Source organism: Corvus hawaiiensis, chromosome Z, assembly GCF_020740725.1.
Source record: "Corvus hawaiiensis isolate bCorHaw1 chromosome Z, bCorHaw1.pri.cur, whole genome shotgun sequence".
Taxonomy (NCBI): Eukaryota; Metazoa; Chordata; class Aves; order Passeriformes; family Corvidae; genus Corvus; species Corvus hawaiiensis.
The window spans coordinates 58,529,078-58,546,905 of NC_063255.1; the positions used below are offsets into that span (position 1 = coordinate 58,529,078).

Consider the following 17,828-nt stretch of genomic DNA (forward strand, 5'->3'; position numbering starts at 1 on the left):
AAATGAAATGGTACTACGTGTCTTTAGTAAAGGCCTAATTCCAGCTCCAGTATGAGCTTCAGAAAGTGAAAAGATGAGTAGTCTGCACTACTAATTACAGTGTGAATGTTTAATAATTATTCTTTCTTTTTATCCTTTGCCCTTTTCAAAACTGAAAGGCTTTAATTTACATGTACGGTGGCTCGTAATTGCCTCTTCACAATACCTGCTTGTTTTATTTTCTTTTCTATCTTCTTTTGGGAATAGATGGAGTACATGAAAACCCTGATCTACATGTCTACAGTGCTCCCCCAAAAACAGCTTCAGCACTCTCCTCACAGAAAGCAGAGCCCCAGACAAGATTTTGTATGCATCCACATGTGGTCTCAAGTGATAACTCTACTGAATTACATTTTTAATTACATAATACCTATGTGCAAGCATATCTGTGTCTGTGTAGGCCACACAGCTACGTATTTGCTATAAAAAGCCATATTTGTTTGCTTTTGTGTTTTGTAACTGCTCCTACTGAGACATGGTTGCTGGATGTATCCAGTTTTGGGGATTTTGTTCGTTTTTTACAGCAAAATATTTCTGCAGGAATGGTTACATTTGTGCTCCATATGCAGGTTCCAGCTATATATTCAAGCTGGACAATAAAGTAGGGAAAAAACAGCTGATCCAAAAGGGCCTGTCTAGACAGTGCCCCATCAGTCTGGCTAAATTTGGTGCTAGTGCTCCCAGTGGGATTGTAAAATAATTGTTCTGGTGTCTGCATTCATTTCCCATGTCAAACATCATCCCAAAATATATGTATTTTTTCCAATACAATAGGCCCATAGGCCCAAACTGTATAATTAGATGGAAGCACCTCAGAAATAAGCACCTAAGTAAATACCTCCTAATATGCAGAAAACCTGTTATTTATTTGCTGGAAGAAAAAAAAAACAAAACAAAAAAAAAACCCCCAACCAAACAAAAAACCCTACACACTTTTTAATCAGAATGAAATTAATTTGACTTTCACTCAAAATATAATTATTTTTAATTAAGAATCTAAAAATTTTTTTAAATAAAACAAAAATACACTTTTGTATAGGCACAAAGTCATCTTCTCTTGTACATTTATTAATATTATCAGAGAAAATTTAACAGAAACTTAGAGATGTCTATGTGAAATGATAGGTATGAATCATAGATTGTAACAGAGTGAAAATCTTATTAAAAAAACTTAATGAACAAAAAGTAAAGAAAAAGAGCTGAATTTTATCTTCTTAAATGAAACTGGTGACTATTTCTTTAATTTCTGTGAAGTGACTATCTTATTCATTTGGATTTTTTGATTGTTCAAAAGACAATTTGACAAATATTAAAACCACAAACTAACCTTGATTAAGACTTGTTCTATATATTTCAGAAAATGCTGTGAAAATTCTGAAATCTATGAAAACTTTATGAAGGAAATCAAGCACAAATATGGAGCTTCAAAAAGGAAAAAAAATTGAGAACTGTGTTGACTGATGTCCACAAACACAATGGTAAAAGTCAAAAACAAACAAATAAAATGCAAATACATAAATCCCCTGCTTCAGGAAAATAAAATACAGAAAATATGTTTCCTATATGTCCATCTGCACAGTTATATCTTGTTCTCCATTCTGTTTTGTTTCTTTTTTTTCAAGACCAAATTATTCCAAGACCTTTACGTATAACAGAACTCAGGCATGATTTTTGACATTTTAAAGAAACATCCCCCTGATTAATTGTACTTTAGAAAGTGTGGCTCTCCACGTGCTTCAGTAGCTATTTACTTGACATATTGAGAATACACACATTTCAGGCAGAGACCATGGAAAAAGCCACACTGCCCCACACTGTGCAGTGCCTGGACTGTATTCTTGACTGCACACCTCACATTGCAAACAGCACAGATTTCCTCCCCATCATTTACCAATTCTGGCAAACTGTAGCCAGAAGCTTTAAGCATGCCAAGAACTCAAATACTAGGTTATGCTGCAAACAAACAAAAAACCCACTCTTTCCCCCCCAAAACTCTGGTGTGTCTCACTCCCTAAATTTCCTCTATAGAAACTTTGGTTCCAGCAACTTTCTGCACGATAAATGAGGAAAGAGGAGGAAACACCATGTAACAGGATGGGAAATAAATCCGCTTATCTCTGTGCAGAAGTGCCCTGAAGGAGCTGGCTGAGCTGCAGCTCATAACCCAGATTACTGCCAACCAAGCAAAATAAGGGATGGGAGAAAAAATATAAATATGAAAACAAATACATTAAATAATTTAAATGTAGATTTAATATTGGAGTCACTGGACCTGCTGGAGGAGGGAGTGCAAGGGCATGAGGGTGTTGCATTTGGGGGGTTCTGGGGAGTGGAGGGGGGATATGTGTGCGCTTCCTGGTTTGCCTCCTTCCTTTCGTCTCAGGGGCTCTGCAGCTGCCCCTCTCGCACTTGAATAAAGACAAACTTTTCTTTCTGGAGGGGGCAAGATCAGTGAATACCTTACTCAATAAGAGATGGGGCATATTGAAAACTATATTAAATTACCCTGATTAACAATTTAGCCACGAACAGGAGAGCTTTGAGAGATCTCTATAGTCAGGGCTGGGGGCTATTCATGCCAGCAGCTAAGAGGTCGAAAGGTTTCTGAAGTTCACAGGCTCAGAGCCTTTGTTATGCTAACAGACAATCTCAAATCAGCTGCCTGCTGGAGTGTGAAATATAAATGATTCCTTGTGAACTTCCAATAAGTTGTCACTCTTGTTCTCCAAATACCAGGACAGGCTGTTAATTTATAGCAGGGTCCTTTTCTCTCAGCATCATGAGCCCTAAATGAATGCCTCTGTACTTCAAATAATCTTTTTAAGGAAGTTGCCCTGCCGTAATAGCCCAAAATACATCTTGTATTTTTCACTATGAAAGGAAGTATCGGTATTTCTCCAAATTTGTCTTTCCCTGTGCCAGAGGTGTTAGGGGTAGGTGGGAGAGATGGTCCCAAATACAGCAAGCTGGGACCCAAGGTGGGTGGGGGGCAGTAACAAGTGGTGATAGACTGGGAGCTGAGAGAGCCAAAACCTCATCACCTGCCTTGTTCTGAACAACACGCAGAACAAGATTTACTGTTCCAAAATTACCTGTCCCCTGCCTTAGGTGTGATTTAGGGCGTCAGGGAAGGAGAAGAGGCAGCTGCACCCAAACAGCGGGCAAGGTCTGGGGAGGGTCTGAGATTTGGGTACAAAGAGAAACACACCCTTCTACAGGACATCGGTGCTAATGCCGTGAAGAGAACAATCAGTTAATTATCTTTATACATAAGGAAATCAATCTATTAGAGGATGTGATCTGCTCTTATCCAAGGAGGAAAGGGAAGCCTCCCCTGTGAGAACCCTGGTGGGGGTCTGGTGGGCACGCAAAGTGCAATGAAGACTCCACAGCGCTCCAGGATGAGGGGAGACCCCCTCCTCGAGGGGAGACCCCCTCCTCACTGTGGCAATAATGATCATAATTATAATAAAAAATGACACGAGTTTAGTTTGCTTGCACTGGAAATAAAAATGCTTGTGTCCCATCCCCACTACCATATCAGGGAAGGAAAGGAGGGGTCCCCCAGGCACCCACCGACCACAGACAGGGAAGACGCACAAACACACAGGTTTTTTGGAGGTTAAGTTTAGCTGAAGAAGGAGTTGCGGGTGCTACTGGCAGTTTTGGGCCTCTCTGATCCACGCAACCCAGAATGAGGATGCCTTTAGATGGCTCCTTGTACTGATACTGACTGGATGGTGCTTTAGTTTGGTGGGGTGGGGGGAGAAGAGGTGATAATTGCTTTTCTCCAAATCAGCATTTGTTTTCCCTTTTGGAAATTGATCTCACCATTTATTCTCAATAAGCTTTTATAAAAATTCCCCAAAAATAGGAGAAACAAAGGTTTGATTTATGCTGTTTGCAAGAAGAGAAAGAAAAGTTCTGGAGGCTTTTTTTTTTTCTCTTTTTTGTTTTTTCCTCTGAGCAGATGCACACACAGGGGTTATTATTCTGAAACACTAGAGTCATGAATTATCCGTGTCCTCTGAGTTATTAATAATACTTAGTGCTTCCAATGCACTTTGCATTTAACAAAGAGCTGACGAAATCAAACACTAATTAGTGTCTTGTTTTTATTTGACAGTTTGAGCCTTTTCTTTTCCTTTTTTTTTTTTTTTTTTTTTTTTTTGGTTTTTTTGTTTTGGAAGAGAAAAGTTGTCTATTTTTCAGCAAGTTTTCAAACAAATTAACACCCACATTCAAACCTCTACTAAAAGTTTGTTAGTGAATTGCCAATACTGGCTTAATCAATTATGTCTAGAGCAGCTAATGCTGAACTGAACAGTCTACACGTTAATGACGGTGTTGCTAACGGCATTTATTTAATTGAGAAATAGCTTCACACCCTTATTTTCACGTTTCTGATGGCCAAGTTGTGCATTTCAAATTTTAGCTTTCCTTTAAAAAAGCTCTAACAATGTAGGAACAGCATAATACTCATGGATGCAATTACTAAATTACAATAAGCAGATTTTTTTGAAGAGGCGACATTTTATTTTTGAGCCGACATCTTTAAATTAGATAATATTTTAAGTACAAATATAAGAGTTGGATTAAATATTTCTTTTGTTGAAATATAATCGTTAACAAGACTCAAATCTCTTAAGTTTTCTACAGCGACAATATGAACATTTAAAACAGTAATTAGTTTTCGCAATAAATATTAGCCAGAACAAAGTTAATTTGGGGGAGAGTGCATCCAGGAGATTTCTTGTTTTAGCATTCCTGAATGGCATACCTGATTGTTTTCAGGCAAAACAATCTTGTTAACAATAACAGTATTTTGCTTACACATTTGCCTTTTGTAAATACATTTCCACAAAGGGCCACAGAATGAAAGAATTATCACTCATGTATGAGTAAATAGATGTCGTTTCCTTGTAACCACTAGACAGTGATTGTCTGAAGTGCCAAAGGGGAACACTACTTTTCTAGAGGATATGGACCAATGAATACATCTTTTTTTTTGCATATCAAGTACTATCTTTGTGGTCAAACAAGGTGAAAGCAAATAAAAGAATAAAACAGCAAAAGAAAGACTGTGTGGAAAAGAACCACGGAGAAAAAGTGCAACAGGACACCACAAGATGGCTGCCTTTTCATTCTTTGTCTATGATTATAGACCAATTTCTACTGGAAAATTAATGGAAAATGTCCTTTAGCAAATCTGCCAGAGGAACTACAGTTGCATTCTCCTAACACCCTTGCAAACTTATTAAACATATTTAAGCTTTTATACACACAGCAAATCATCATATAGGTTTGTCTGGAGGAACACCTACTGCACATGTGAGTCATCACACTAATATCGACAAGTCTGGGTGCGTGAGGAGGACAGAAAGATACAGACAAATATGTAACGTAAAAGAAATCCCTTCAATATGATAGGCAAGATTAGCATAGATTTATCAAACAACTACACCATTTTAGCAGATGAGAAAAATACAGTATGAATAATATATGTAGTGTATTAAAAAGATCTTTAGGGAGGCTTCTCAAATTCAGGTAGAAAATACATCTTTGTATGAGTGTATTAACTCCTCTACTCTTGGTTGAAATCTACTATTATTAAAAGTTATGGAAACAATATAAAGGTAACATTCAACATTAAATCAGAAACTTGCTAAAAAAATGATGAAACTACGTTACAAAACATTGGATCAATTCCAGCAACTGTGGACAAAATAAAGACTTCCTAAAAACAGTCAGTAGTTTGGATTTTAGTCTATTCAGCAAAAATCACTAGGTTATAAGGTTACTCTGTGGGCTGAGACTACAGACGAAGAACAAAGCAAATGGTTCCGTTTCAATAGGAAATATAATAAAACCCCCTTTATCTAAAAGCCATCAGGGACAAGCACTCAATACAAGTTAACAAGCAGGAACTGATAAGATAACATTTATATGAGGTCAGAAGCCAAATGCCAGTCAAAAGCTTTTAACCTCTTGGGTCATAAACAGGAATAGATAAAACACATAGATGGTTATTTATTGGATTTTAAAGGAATCTGATCATTGTGAGTGAATAACTCCATGATTTACATAATTGGGACTTAAAGAACAGGAACTTTGTCATTAACACAAAAAGCAAAGCTTCTGGTCTATAATTCTTCAGGGGCTTTGGTTTTTTTTAATTCACTTTACTGTCTCTTGTTAATCTATACAACCCAGACAAAACAGACAGGTGATCAAAATGATAATCATTGTCTTAAAATAGACACATAATGAGTCACTAAGAGAACTGGTCTGTGCAATCCAAGGTTTGTCTGAGCATTCAATAGGCTAAATATTTACAGTCAGCGTACATAAAGAACAATAGTCAACCTCCCCATTGTGGTGTTAATACCAATAGAGTTTTGTTTTGTTGCTTTTCTTCGAGTCCACTAAAGTAAGAGCAATCTCATTTCACAGTAAAAGGATGTCACTTTAAAGAAATGATAATAAGAAAAAAATCAAACAGCATCTGATATTAAAAAAATACCTTATTTTAAGTGCATAAATATTTCATGTGAATTTACAAAAGCTTTAATTACACTTCTAATATATCTGGGAACAGTAACTTCTCTGTGTAATTTTTATTTCTGCTTGTAGACTGAGTCTTCAAATTCTGTAACTTGCCTATATTTTTGTCCAAAAGTAATTTTGAAGGTAATGCTAAAAAAATTACCGAATAAAATGTAATATCCACCATTCAAGAAAGAAACAAGGGTTGATGGAAGGCCTTTCTAGGCCTAGTGTTTCTTTAAACAGAGTTTACAATACACTAGGCGAACACTGGATTTAAAACACTTCAAAATATTTATCAGAAGTATTTTATCACCATATTCAAATGACACCTGGAACGCACTCACCTTTTATTGACAGTCTCTGTTCTGAACATCCATTTGCTCCACAAGAGCCCCCAACAGAACAAGGACTGACTGTTTTGATTTTGTTAATGTTTAGTAAAAAACCAAGCAACACTAATCAGCATGCTGATTGCATTGCCAACTAACAAATAATTTACTACTCTGAGCATTGCATTCCATTAAAAGCTCATTAAATTTTCTGTTCTCCAATGGGAGCTTTAGCTTTTGAACTGCATGCTTTTGCTCCAAATTGTCACTTAATCCATACTTTCTTCACTTCCCACCCGCCCCCCCACGGCCCCCTCTCCCCGCATCATAGGTAGGAATTTCAATTCCTAGATACACAAAAGCAAGGTAAATAGAGCCCAGATTTTGATTTCTTTTCTAAATTCAAGATCTTTGGGTGTCAGGAGTGATCGAGAGTGAAGCTACTTTCCTAGATTCTCACTTGAGCAGTTTAACTTGGGTAAAATACCCCTCTTCACGGAGAGGAATGGTGGGTGATTTAGGTATGGGAATGCTTTGAACAATTTGGTGCATGGGAAGAGAGATATATAACACTCCAACATTTTGTCCTTTAAACTGGAAGCAATTGCTTAATGAGAGAGGAAAGCAAACAACTGCAAAAAAACCCCCCCAAACCCTTTCTATTTTATTCGTGTAAACACTGAACAAAAGAAAGAAAACCACCCTTTATGTTACAGAGCACAAAACTTCTTATCTGTCCTAAGTATCAAGGATTGCAGTTAGGACACTTCGGGAGGTCTCACAGGGGAGTAAAAAGCTCATCTTCCTCAGCCTTGCATACTAAGGAGCACACAATCGCTACATTTAATAAGTAAAACGCAAGCAAATGTCAGCCCCTAAATTAAAATGCATCTTTGGATTGCTAATTGTGCTTCTTGTAAATTTGGGTCATTTTGCATGACTGACTCTAATGTAGGGCTGAGGTTGCCATGTAGCAGAGCGAATTCCTGATTCCCTGTGCTAATCCTGAACTCAGTGATTGTGTCAGGTGCAGTTCTGTATGCCCCAGCAGCTGGTTCATGCTCATCAATGCAAATAAGGCAACTCCTACAATCAAAGCCCCGTGAGTCTAAAGCTTGATTGCTGATGGTAGGCTAAAGCGCTACACAGGCTCACTTTCAAATCACACTAACTGACAAGACAACTCTAATGTTGCCCCGGTTTCAAAGCCACCCTTTTGCCAAAAAAGACCAAACTGAGAAAAACATATATATTAAAAAAAAAAAAAAAATACAGGGACATGCATCGTTTTGGGTGCTTAGAAAATTCATATATATGTGTACATATATATATATGAACTTGAGTGAAAGTCTGCGGTGGCAATAATTAACGTAATATTTGAATACTTATGAGAAAGTATCCCCAGCCAGTAATTACTGGCGCGGCGCGGCCCGCCTCTTTTCTCAAGGACTATCATCCAGCAGTTGTGGTCTCCCGCCCCCCCACCCCACGCGCTGCCCCCGCCGCCCATCCCAGAGGGGAGCCGCTTTTGTGGTGTCCCTCACCCACTCACCTCTTCCTCCCGGCTTTCAAGAAAACTCTATGGAAACCCCTTACTGAAATCTTCCCTCTGCCTGCGCCCCAGTTTTTGAAGTTTGTTCTGCCTGCCTTTCCATTAAGTCCACGAAGCTGGAGAAAAACGCTACCTTGAAAAAGAATAAGGCTGTGAAAGGGGCCAAAGGCCACTCCAGTGGATCCCTATCAACGCATATAATACGAGCATATCCTATAAATATAATACACAGAGTACTATAAATGCAAAACTGGAGAAAAAAATAACATTGCCAGCAAGAGCAAATCCCATTGGGCAGGGCAAAGAGGAGACCTACAGCCCGAGCAGCCCCGCCCAGATCCTCAAAATCTGTCGCAGGCAACATTTGATTCCGGAGAGCCAGAGTTTCAGGCAGCTGGAGCTGCCCCTCTTCCCTCACTCCAGGCAGAGGGAGAGAGGATGCTAGCACGGCAGCCCGGGACGGAGACAGGACTTCGAGCTCACCTGCGGACGGGAAACAGGGCAAAACAAACAAGGAAACACGAGATTTTCCTTTCCCCCTTCCCTCCACGCCTTACCCCTTCTGTCTACTTCGTTCACAGGTTTTAGAAGGTGTGGGCAGCGCCAAAAGTGCGACAAGAAAATCCGACCTCAAAATCCTGTATTTCCACAGCGGCTGCAACCAGACACCCGGTCCGCGGCCACTCGCGCCTCACCCTCTCCCCTTCCCGCAACAGGATTAACAGACATTTTCCTAAAAGCAAATCAGAATTTGGCAAATTGTGTGTGACAGTCGATTTGCTCACAATATCCACTCTTTTTCGGTATGAAGACAGCACCGTTCTCAGTTTAACTCCGGCTGACACAGGGCATCTTCCAGGCAAACGTTTGCCTGGAAAAACATTTATACCTCCCTGCATATCTCCTTCAACCACCCCCAAAACGGGAGTCCTGGACTCTCGGGGATCATTGCATCCTGATGACTCATGAATAAGATTATTGCCATGGAAGTATACCTAACGTGCTTCTGTAATCTTACTTTCTGTGCTGTTTTGTTCTGGTTCCTCCCCAAGACCCTACCACCCCTTCCCTGCTGTGCTGGTCTTTAAACACAGGTGCAACTCACGCTGCAGGAGAAAATAAGCTCTGCCCATCCAGAACAGGGCTGAGTCCTGTAAGTCAATACACCTGGAGTCAGCTTTGAGATCGTGTTCCCTCTCAATGGGATGAGGCAGCTCTCCCCACAGCCCTGGACTGGGGAGGCTGCTCAACTTGTCATGGTTGCTGCTGGATCCCAGTAGGCTCAGGGGGAGATGCTCTGCATCCTCCAGGTGCCACAGCTTTCTCTTGAGTCTTAAAAATTAAAATTCTGTTTCACTCCAAAATCCATTTTACCTTAGGGGTTTTGTGGGGTTTTGTTTATTTGATTTGTTGGTTTGGTTTTTGTTGGTTTGGGGTTTTTTGTTTATTTGGGTTTTTTTTCCCTTCCCTGCACAGGGAGACCTTTTGGCTCTCTTTGTAACAGATGCAGTTAGGCAGCAGAGAACCCCTAAAGATATCTTCTTAAACAGAAGTCCATCCATACAAAGTCTCTTAACCCTGCAAACATTGCAGATAAAGTAGCTGAACTTCAATTTTCCTACATACTGTGAGAACAGAATGAAGAGTATGTGATTATTTAATTTCCAGTAACGATACACATCTCTATAATTTAGTGTTTTTTTCTCTGTTCTTCACAGGTGAGGACATCAGGTTGACTTCTCAGTAACCTTCTTATAAACGAACTAGAACCTTGTAAAAATAGCAGTAAAATTATTTTAAAAGATAATTACTTTAAATGTTCCACCAGTCCTGTCCTAATGTGATTTTCCCTCCTTCCATTACAAGTATTTCCTTTATTTGCAACTGATGATCTTTGGCAGTTTGGGGTTGGCGGAATGAGATGGGCACATGTAACGAAAATGATACACTCACTTTTGAAACTTAAAAAAATAGAGTGACCGACATCATCTGAGTAACTCACAGTGAGCTGACAGAGCAGTAGCTCCACAATTTGCAGTTGTGAAGAATATGGCATAAAGGCTTTAACCATGTCCAGTCAGAGGAAACAACACTGCATGTTCATGTCTTTTCAGCAAGGGAGTCCCCAGCCAGAAGCAACCTCCTAAATCCATTTGAGAAGATGCACAGGCAACTCTTCCCAAAATAACCTGAGAGCTGTTTGGCTAACAGCTTTCCAGGACTAGTCAACAGATAGCAAATAAATTCCTTCTCTCTTAGAAACACCAGAAGCTACCTTACACTCATCTCCACAAGCCTCTTGGTGGGCTTGGTCGGCTCATTGCAGCTTGACCCAGCTCCCCATCATCCTCCTGACCAGAGCAGAAATAGACACTAAGCTTTCCCTGCTGTATTTATAGCTAAGGATTTCTGACTTGTCCCACAGTAAAGGCCATGTATTCCTTTTTCACTCAGGGGAAAAATGGTGGCAGACAATCATGCCCATTGTAAACACATAATAATATTTCAAGAGCCTGCTCATGAACAATGACTATCCTTGAAATGGTTACCTGAGTATCTCATGTTAATCAACCTATTTTAATAAGGCTCCACATCTGTACACTCCTTACCCCTCAGAGCCACCTTATGCAGGTGATGTTTGTAGCAAAAGCTCACTATGTTCTACTGTGTTCTCATACTCCATGACTTATCACAAGCATGATGTTTTAGGAGTTAGGATATCCATTCAGTACAGGCTAAATAAACAAACCAGGGAAGCAAATAAATAGCAATATAGCTCAAAAAAAAAAAATAAAAAAAAAAGACAGGCACAAATAACGAATATATGAAGATGGCCTAATGTTGAAATGTCTCAGCGACACATGCTAAACACACAGTTCTAGATAACAATAGAATATTGCATGGTCAGAGTCATCGTTTTGGTCAACACAGGCTATTGAACTGGAGTGAAACACAATCTTGAAGCTAAATTTAAGAAGTCAGCTGCCACCCCACCTCTCAGCTAGTCACAAAAAAATTCAGCCTTGTACAAGACAAGAGGAAAAAAGACATGCCAGAACATAAAGCTGATTTAGGTACATATTATAATCTTTAGGATTTATAATTCCATCTTTATTCTGACTCCTAACCGTAGTTTGAAGGTACAGCCATGATCTTTACATATTCATGGCACTATCTCACTGTTCCAGCTGAAAATCTCTACTGTCTTGAATTTATCCTATTTGAAAACCAAAATGTCTTAGTTGAAATTCAAATAAAAATTGTAAAATGATCACACAGTAACTGTACAATTATCATGATTTTAAAAGTGCCAATTCTGACCATTAAGGCAGTACTAAAGACATTCTGCTGATAAACAAAAAGGATCAGTTCTTGCTATGAAGGAGCTATGTGTCAAATCAGAGCTATCAAAACAATTTCATTTTCCATTATATGCTCATTTTCTGCTCTTCCATGTACAGACAACTCACTGGTATTTAAAGGAACATGGGAGGGTGGAGCTGATTGTAGCATATTTACTCAAGTAAATACTTGGGTGTAGTAATGAATGAGTTTGTTTTAAAATGTTCATATTATATAAATGTTAGTTGAAGTTGGCAGTAAATATTGAATAGACATATCAAAAGGGCAGCATGTCATCTCACTTCTCCTGTATTATGTAACATTCAGGCAGCTGTTTGCTCTGGTTGTATCCATTTTCTTGAAGAAAATTAATTTTTAAAACTTATGCCAAAATGATGATTGAGTATGACAGATGAAGAAAAAAGAAGGGAGTTTAAGAGAGGAAGTTTAGAGACTGAGCCACCCACAAGAGATTATGACAAAATTCCCAGGGCTACTGTTTGATTTGTATCAATAATTACTACTTAGTTATTAAGTCTCTTTCTCAGGACATTAGAATGAAAGACACAAGGAAGAGTGAGGTCTAAAGCTATTGCAATTTTTCAGCACAGGGGAATCATCAGGAAAGCGCTGTTACTAAAAAAAAACCAAAAACTTTCATAATTTTTTTTCTAAGTGATACATGACCAGTGTTTCATAAGCATTTGTGCATATATAGCGAAGACCAGAAACAATCCTGAGACATGGACAGAAAGAAGAAAATAGGACTAAAAGGGCTGTGAGAGAATATCTCAGCTCTATGTTTTCCATGGGTCTAAAGGTAGTACGCTCCAATTCTCTCCTGTCTTTTACAATATGATTTCTAAATATGGCATTATTTGCCATACTTAGCAATACTGTTTCATTCCTTTTTAAGGCAAAAGAATTCTCTCACACCCAAAAGACCTTAGCGTAAAAACACTTATGTTCCTTAAGATGTTCCATACAGGAGTCTGAAATGGAGGATGGGTTTACTAGCTGGAAAATACAGCTTATGTGATCTGAACAGACATTTGAAGAGGGAAGAGATAGTGCCATCTAATTTCCTCCTGTTATAAACATGTATTATAGTATTGGCTTCTCGCAAAGTATTAAAGTAGATATTATATAATGTTAAAAATGCTTTTTGCTGTGCGGATGTAGTTTTCTCTCGTTTTAGCAAGAATGTCAGCAAGTGTGAGCAAGTAAGATAACCTCCAAGCGAGCAGAAGATGGCCCAAGGAGCTGCTAATCAACACTTTCTCCAGAGAACAAAAGGGCCCAAAGGCTACTCCGCCCGGAGAACGGGGGGGGGGCGGGGGGGGGGGCAGCCAGGAGTGTCTGAGAGCCCTTATCACCGCTCTGTCCGGGGGGGCAAAGAGGCCCAAAGCTGCAATCAGCCCTGACTGTCTGAGGAATTAAGAATCCACCCTACCATCGACTCTTACCTAGCAGGCCCAACCCCAAGAATCAAAAGAAATAAAACCACAAGGCCGAAGACTACGCATGCTCTAAAAAGGCGGACCCAAGGAGTGGCCGTGCAGATCAATTCCTAGAAAAGTTTTAATATGAATAGAGAACAGACAGTAAAAATGGTATAAAAAGGACTCACCTCGGGCATCAGGCGTGCTCTTGGCAGAGCGCCAAGGCACCCGGCCGTTATCCCTTTGCTTTATTTTATGTGTCTCTTATTGTCTTTATATTAAACTCTTTAAATTCTAACAAGAGAGTGAACCTCGTTTTTCACACTCCTAATTTAATATTGACATAATTCTGTCTGCTGCTAGAGGGTTGCTGCAGCTGGAGCTCGCATTCCTCACTGTCTTGGTTTTGAAAGACAGGTGTCTGCTAAGGAAGGCAGAAGCCTGCCTTGGAATGGCAGATGTAACCCCTTTCCCTCCGAGTATTATAATTTTGAAATCAAGGGCTTTTAGGCAAAGATGTGGGAAATAGGAATAACAGTTCTTTACTATTATATATATAACCAGTCAAACAAACAACAATAACTCTGGCAGTAACAGCAAACAATCACAAACCCAGTCCCAGCCTTCTCGGCTGTCGGGCCCTTTCCCCTCGGGTGCAGTTCCGCTCGCAGCCGGCAGGGGCGCTGGCGGCTCCCGGTGAGCAGGGCAGGTGCGATGGTTCCCCCGCGGCTGCAGGGGGCGCTCCGGAGCGAGCTCGGGGAGCACGCGGCACCGGTGCCCTGGGATCCCGGGAAGGGATGGGACAAAGGCTTCACAAACCCCTGGGCAGCCGATCCCGGTGTCCAGCTGGACCTTGGGAACAGCAGGCTGGAACGGCAGGGATGAGCACAAATCCTGGGTGGCAGACGCGATGTATCCAAGCAGGGAACCCCCCCCGGAGGTCCAGGCAGGCAGGGCGAGCACGGCTACAACGCAGCGAAGGCTCGAATCAGCGGCGGGGTGGGGCGGCCACAGCCCGGCCTCCAGCGGGGCAGGGAAGTGGGCCGGGGGTCCTGGGATCTTTCTCCGCAGAAAGAAAAACAGCTGAAAAGAACCAGCAGCTTCTCTCCCCGAAAAGAACCAGCAGCTTCTCTCTCCGAGAACGCCGAGAGCGAACTGACCCCACACCCAGGTGAAACAAAAGAGTAGCCGGGCCCACCCCACCGTCAGTGGGTAGCTCTTTTGTCTTCCTGAAGTACAGCCATTTGTCCCCTAGCAACATGCATATGGGAAAAAATTCCTTTAATAGGAAAAAAACTAGGACTAAACTAAAACCCCAACACTCATGTTCTCTTACAATCCTTCAGAATTTATACAGGTGGATTGTATGAAGCGTATTGAAATGCAAGTGTATGCATCATTAAGTTTGTTTACTTTCATGACTATAATACTTTTTAATTGCCTTTTGGGCTTTTACAAACTTGTATATAACTGTTGCTACTATTTGCAAAGCAGTTCTGAATTAATATCCCATTATGAATGCTTCCTTGTTCTGTAGACAGGCTGAATTCAAACAATTTTTGTAGAGAACTTAGTTTTTGTAGCTTTTTTTCCTTTTTCATCCTTCGAACCAAAATACCTTGAAACCAGACAACCAAACCAATATACCATAAAATGTTTACAAAACACTCACTAAAGGAGGAAAAAAGCCTCAGATGGTTGCAGTGAATAGAGGAGTGTTTTAAAAGCCAAGAAGCTATTTAAACATTGTCTTAACTCTTCTCTTTCTGCAGTAAAATCCTTTCAAAATCCATCACTGCTAATCTGCCAGGAACAGTTTTGGTTAGAGAACTGCTATTAACCTATAGTTTTCCAACTGTCTTACACCAACAGCGGATGTAGAAGCACATAAAGGAAATGACACATGTGAAGCAAAAATTATTTGTCTAGGGAGGCTTTTGCCAGCAGCAATTTCATGATTTTCAAGTGTCAGATGTAACCTATTTCTCATTTGATACACATGGTTGTATTCTTTGGGCTCTAACTGAAAAAACACACATACTTTTGTTAAGTGTTTTCATGCCAGAAAACTGCTGGACTCTTCTCTCCCAGCTTACATAAAGGTCCACTTATCTGCTTGCTTGGACTAGAGGAGATAGAACGGGAGGGGAGGGAAGGGAAGAACTTGCCTGATACAGTCCCTCTGCCCGAGGATCAGTATTTGCGCAAGACATAGATAAAATCATTTTGGTAAATCCTTTTTTTGGTCACCTAAGTGGCTAACTTTTAAAAGATTCAATTCACCAGTATTCACTGCAGTCTAAATGTAAAGTCCTAAACTGAAGACTATTTTCAGAATGTTAAGTGAGAATGTGGCAACAGCATTTTATTGAGTTTTCTGTAAACATTAACATATATAATATATAGACACACATATGCATACGCGAACACACATTTAGATAGGTATACATATATCTCTCTCAAGACTTTTCAAATATACATACATTTGTGTACACACACATTTATATACTCTTTCTCTGTACTCCTGAGTATCTGCAAGGCCAGGTATCACCTGTCTTTAATATTTGTGAATAACACTTTAGAGATTATTGCATAAAATAAAGTGCACACATTTTCAAAACAGCCAGCTTTTTTGTACAGGGTGCTACTAAACAAGAGGCTCAAACTTGACTGAGTACAAATCTCTCATTAGCAGTAGAGCTAATGAACCCTGATCTCCTTTGTGTCTTGTGCTTGGATTTGCTACTGTCTGAATAAGATATGAGAGCCAGCTGATGCTTTGCCTGCATTTAGACATATATTTCAATAAGCAAGGAGTTCACACTGTAGCACTATCCCTGCTTTTAGCAATAATGAAGGTCTCCCCTGGACAATCCCTGGGGTTCACAATTTCATCAGACTTGTAAGAACTTAGTATCTTTCAGGCTGGTTTGGTAGGAATTGGACAACAACGTCTCAAGTAACCAGGTGAAATGACTATGAAGCTTTCATGCACACACTCACATGCAAACATAGAATGATTAAAAACATGAATTCTTCAGAAAACAGACTGAAATGTTTAAGGATGTAAAAACATGTTTACTTCCAGTATGCTTGACTTTCCCTGTTCTCCACAGTATTGCAGGCTGGTAGAGAATCACTTTAGAGCACTATAGCATAGAGTTTGACAAAATAATTATTTTTTAAAATTATAAATATTTTTCAATTTTTTATTTATTATTCCATTTTAATCTCAGAGAAACAGAAGGGTATTACCATAGGCCTGGTTCCTAGGGTATATCACCGTGTCCTGCAGCCATAGGGAGGAGGAGGAGAGAAGATCCAGCAGGCAGGAATTGTGCAGCAAGATTGATTTATTTAATTATTTTACAAACTCTTTTACAGACTTTTTTCTTCATAGTCTAACTGGACAAAGGACCAGCCACCCCTTGGGGTGATTGGCTAAAATCCTAAAACATCCATTGCCAAAATATTTTTCTACTATACCATAAACAAGACTTTTCAAGGTTGCAGGTGGCTTGGTTGTTTACATTCTCTGCTACCTCTTCTGTGAGAGAGAAAAGTCTCTCACAGACTTAGAAAATAGCAAGAAAATCCTTGCTAGCAGCATTTTTGTATCTACAGAAGGGCATGATTGAAAACATATAGCTTTTTCCAATATGTCCCAAAACTCAAGGATCCTGGCATTCAAGACTGTGTAACCCCCATCAACACCAAAACACTGATTGTTTCAGCATCATTTATCTAAAGCCAGTTTATAAAATTAATTGATCTCTCCTTTGCATACCAAAGAACTAATGCTAACTCTGCCTCTGTGACACTTCACATTACAGAAGAATGGAAGAGTTCTTCACATTTTTACCCCAGGGCTATGTTGGAATGACAATAAGGCACACAAGGACACAGTTTAAAACACTCAACAGATGCGTTGTTCTGTCGCAGTTTTTAATTTGAGCTTTACATCTTGACTAAATATCTTTTGGACATTTTTGACCCAGATTTGTCTTTATGGTGACTGTGCTAAAAATATGGATTTACATTGGGGATTAATTTGGCCCGTTACGCTACAATCCCTATGCCTTCATACTGAGCCAGTATGAAGATGTTTTTAAGATTTCCTTTATTTTAAATGGATTACATAATTGGTCCTATAAATATCATTCTGATAGGGAGCACAGAAAAGAGCAAGAAAAAAAAATGTAGAGAGAAGTAAGTAACAAGGAAACTCCTCGATAGCTTTTATTCTATGATCACAGAGCAGCATTTCCAGTTAATGCTACTGAAGCCTTTAATTTAATGCTACTGAAGACTTTATTACTGGATATAAACAACACATAATAAGCATCTATGGGACACTGGATAACTCCCATTAGTGAAGGAATATCTTCATAACTCACATGTTGGTTTACCACTTCATTTTATTAACTCTCACTTATTAGACAGCAGCAGTGCTTTCCCCTACAACAGCTTAGTTCTTCAGTGCCCACTGTGTGGCAGTTTTCCCAATGCTAGCCTTTTGGGGATTATTCTGAAGGAAGGACTGCACATATAATTTGTTTGTGTGTTGGAAATGAG

General features: G+C 39.7%; 1 long non-coding RNA gene across 1 annotated transcript in view; it reads right to left on the bottom strand.

The window, feature by feature from the left end:
* The window catches only part of LOC125319394, a 34,615-nt gene extending 27,420 nt beyond the window's left edge, over window positions 1-7,195 (bottom strand). The window contains exon 1 of the long non-coding RNA XR_007200714.1: window positions 6,933-7,195. This is a non-coding gene — a long non-coding RNA (uncharacterized LOC125319394). The remainder of the gene's footprint in view (window positions 1-6,932) is intronic.
* Window positions 7,196-17,828: the final 10,633 nt, after the last annotated feature.